Source organism: Terrapene carolina, unplaced genomic scaffold (genome assembly GCF_002925995.2).
Source record: "Terrapene carolina triunguis isolate 2854851 unplaced genomic scaffold, T_m_triunguis-2.0 Scaffold235, whole genome shotgun sequence".
Taxonomy (NCBI): domain Eukaryota; kingdom Metazoa; phylum Chordata; order Testudines; family Emydidae; genus Terrapene; species Terrapene triunguis.
The window spans coordinates 2,620,807-2,625,211 of NW_020664586.1; positions in this window are offsets into that span (position 1 = coordinate 2,620,807).

The window sequence follows — 4,405 nt, forward strand, 5'->3', positions numbered from 1 at the left end:
TCTCAGCTCTTCCCTGGAGGGGGGGGGGGTGAAAGGGCTTGAAGGTACCCCACAAGTGTGCCTTCCTGAGCTCTCAAGAGGGTTCTGCACTTGGGTGGTGGTAGCATCTACCCATCCAAAATCTTTATGGCTCTTTATGGGGTGAATTTGGGGTGCAGTGGGTGGGGTGCAGTGGCTCTATATGGGTTGGGTTTTGGATGCAATGGGTGAGTGTGGGTGGCTCTTTATGGGTATTGCCATGGGCAGGGGGGTTGGGTGGCTCTGTGTGGGATGGGTTTGGGGTGCAGTGTGTGTGTGTGGGTGGGTGGACTGGCTCTGTATGGGGTGTGTTTGTGGCGCAATGGGTGCAGATGGGTGGCTCTCTATGGGGTGGGTTTGGGGTGGCTCTGCATGGGTAGGTTTGGGGTGCAATGGGAGGGCTGAGGTGGCTCTATCTGGGGTAGGGTTGGGGTGCATTGGGTGGGTGTTGGTAGGTCTGTATGGGGTGGGTTTTGGGTATGGTGGGGGTGGGATGGCTCTGTAGGGGGTGGGTTTGGGGTGCAGTGTGCAGAGTGAGGTGGCTCTGTAGCATGGGTGTGGGGTGCAATGTGGGGGTGTGGGGTGTCTCTAAATAGGGTGGGTTTGAGGTGTAGTGGGGTGGGGTAGCTCTAGATGGGGTGTGTTTGTGGTGCAGTGGGTGGGGTGGCTCTGTACAGGGTGGATTTAGGGTGCAATGGTTTGGGGTTCTGTGGGGTGGCTCTGTGTGGCGTGGCTTTGTGGTGGAATGGGTGGGGGTTCAGGGCTCTGTATGGGGTGGGTTTGGAATGCAATTTGTGGGGATGTATGGGGTGGGTTTGGGTGCATTGGTTGGGGGTTGGGTGGCTCTGGGGTCAGTTTGGGGTGCAATGGGTGGGTGGCTCTGTATGGGGTGGGTTTCGGGTGCAATGGTTTGAGGTGGGGTCGCTCTGGGTAGGGTGGGTATAGGTTGCAGTGGGTGGGGTGCAGTGGGTTGGGTTTTGGATGCAATGGGTGGGGGTGGGTGGCTGTGTATGGGGTAGTGTCATGGGCGGGGGAGGGTGGCTCTGTATGGGGTGGATTTCGGGTGCAATGGGTGGGGTCGGTGTCTCTGAATGGGGTGGGTTTGGGGTGCACTGGGTGGCAGTTGGGTGGCTCTGTACGCAGTGGGTTTGGGATGTAATGGGTGGGGGTTAGGGCGCTCTGTATGGGGTGGGTTTGGGGTGCAATTGGTGGGGGTTGGGTGGCTCTTTATGGGTTGGGTTTCAGATGGAGTGGGTGGGGGTGGGAGGCTCTGTATGGTGGGGTTTTGGGGTGTAGTGGGTGGGGTGGCTCTGTATCGGGTGAGCTTGGGGTGCAATGGGTGGGGTGGCTCTGTATGGGGTGGGTTTGGGGTGCAATGGGTAGGGTGTAGTGGCTCTTTGGAGTGGGTTTGGATTGCAGTAGATGGGGGTTGGGTGGCTCTGGGGTGCAGTGGGTGGGGTGACTCTGAATATGGTGGGTGTGGGGTGCAATGGTTGGGGATGGTGTGGCTCTGTATTGGATGAGTTTGGGGTTCAATTGGTGCAGAGGCTCTGTATGGGGTGGGTTTGGGGTGCAATCAGTGGGGGGTTTACAATGTTGCCAACCTCCATACATTCAAAATCAAGATTTTTTTTTTTTTTTTTTTAAACCACACATTTGGGGTCCCTTTTAATTACCTTCTGGATTTTGAACCTTTAGGTCTCACTTTTCTTTACAAACCCCTAGAACTAGAAACTTCCATTTTTTTTAGATAAAAGTTCTTATGTAGTCACCTGACTCCAGGAGCTGGGGCTTTAAGAAAAAAATCACAAGACTGACAATAAAATTACCGGAGTAGAAAGAATGTGATCTATTCGCTATTGAGAGTGGAGGTGCTTTGAGGTTATGGGGGGGCGGGGTAAGTCGGGTTGGCTGTGTATTGAGGTGGTGGCGGTGGGTGGTGCTGGTATAGGACAGAGGTTGTCAGGATGTGGGGGCTCGAGGCTGCGATGGAGGGAGGTTTTGGGGGGCACTGGAAGAGCTAGTGGGGATCTCATGACTCCTGATGGGGCCTGAAGCAGCCTTGAAAGGCTGGGCACCTTTTAAAAACCCAGATACTGTATTCATCCTGTAAGCTAGAGATGCAGCTCTACTAACCAAGAGAGGAGGATCCCATGTGCAGGCTCACACATTCTACCAAATAGAGAAAAAGTGCAAGCATGCATTCACGCATACAGACAGTGGGTTTAGGGGCGGGAAGCCCTTGCTTCCAGGTACCTTGGCTGATTAGATTAATGGGTGAGAGGTGAGGGGCAGGTGGGAATTAGAAGCTATTCTGCACGTGGCCCAGCTTCCAAACATTGGCACTTCGATTGCACGGGTCTACAATTTTTGAGAAGTCGTCTGCTTCAGAGATAAAATGTGCTATTTATTATGTATTTTGATGCGCTGAATTCAAATATGACAATTAAAACAACTGATTGGCTACTGTTTCTAAGATATTTAAGTTTTTACATTTTATGTCTATGTATATTGTGTAGATAGTAGAGTTTTAATCATAAATTGTAAACCTAGGTCTTTTCATGTGTTTATGGTTGCTTTACATGATAATATTTCACCTGTCCTGTTTATGTAACACTTTAAAAATCAGCAAAAGGGTTAGATAAATAAAATTTATTATGAAACAAAAGGCAAAAAACGATTATGTACATAGTTTAGTCCTATTCAGTGTCTACTCGGCGCTTCTTGGCTTGTCTCGTGTATTCATTAAATGGAGCATCTCTTGTCACTGTCCAGCAATAGTCTGCAAGCATTGATGGGCTCCATTTGCCCTGATAGCGTTTCTCCATTGTTGCAATGTCCTGGTGAAATCGCTTGCCGTGCTCGTCGTTCACTGCTCCGCAGTTCGGTGGAAAAAAATCTAGATGAGAGTGCAAAAAATGTAGTTTTAGTGACATGTTGCAACCAAGGCTTTTGTATGCCTTGAGGAGTTTTTCCACCAACAACCTGTAGTTGTCTGCCTTGTTGTTTCCGAGAAAATTTATTGCCACTAACTGGAAGGCTTTCTATGCCGTCTTTTCCTTGCCATGCAGTGCATGGTCAAATGCATCATCTCGAAGAAGTTCACGAATCTGAGGATCAACAAAGACACCTTCCTTTATCTTAGCTTCACTTAACCTTGGAAATTTTCCACGGAGGTACTTGAAAGCTGCTTGTGTTTTGTCAATGGCCTTGACAAAGTTCTTCATCAGACCCAGCTTGATGTGTAAGGGTTGTAACAAAATCTTCCTTGATTCAAAAAGTGGTGGATGCTGAACACTTTTCCTCCCAGGCTCCAATGACTGTCGGAGTGGCCAATCTTTCTTGATGTAGTGGGAATCTCTTGCACGACTATCCCATTCGCAGAGAAAACAGCAGTACTTTGTGTATCCAGTCTGCAGACCAAGCAAGAGAGCAACAACCTTCAAATCGCGACAGAGCTGCCACTGATGTTGGTCATAGTTTATGTACCTCAAAAGTTGTTTCATGTTGTCAAAGGTTTCCTTCATATGGACTGCATGACCAACTGGAATTGATGGCAAAACATTGCCATTATGCAGTAAAACAGCTTTAAGACTCGTCTTCGATGAATCAGTGAACAGTCTCCACTCATCTGGATCGTGAACGATGTTGAGGGCTGCCATTACACCATCGATGTTATTGCAGGCTACAAGATCACCTTCCATGAAGAAGAATGGGACAAGATCCTTTTGACGGTCACGGAACGTGGAAACCCTAACATCACCTGCCAGGAGATTCCACTGCTGTAGTCTGGAGCCCAACAGCTCTGCCTTACTCTTGGGTAGTTCCAAATCCCTGACAAGGTCATTCAGTTCACCTTGTGTTATGAGGTGTGGTTCAGAGGAGGGGGATGGGAGAAAATGTGGGTCCTGTGACATTGATGGTTCAGGACCAGAAGTTTCATCCTCTTCCTCTTCCTCGTCTGACTCAAGTGAGAATGATTCTGGTGCATCAGGAACCGGCAGTCCTTCTCCGTGGGGTACTGGGCGTATAGCTAATGGAATGTTTGGATAATGCACAGTCCACTTTTTCTTCTTTGACACACCTTTCCCAACTGGAGGCACCATGCAGAAGTAACAATTGCTGGTATGATCTGTTGGCTCTCTCCAAATCATTGGCACTGCAAAAGGCATAGATTTCCTTTTCCTGTTCAACCACTGGCGAAGATTTGTTGCACAAGTGTTGCAGCATATGTGTGGGGGCCCACCTCTTGTCCTGATCTCCAATTTTGCAGCCAAAAGAAAGGTGATAGGCTTTCTTAACCATAGTGGTTATACTGCGCTTTTGTGATGAAAAAGTCACTTCACCACAAACATAGCAGAAGTTATCTGCACTGTTCACACAAGTA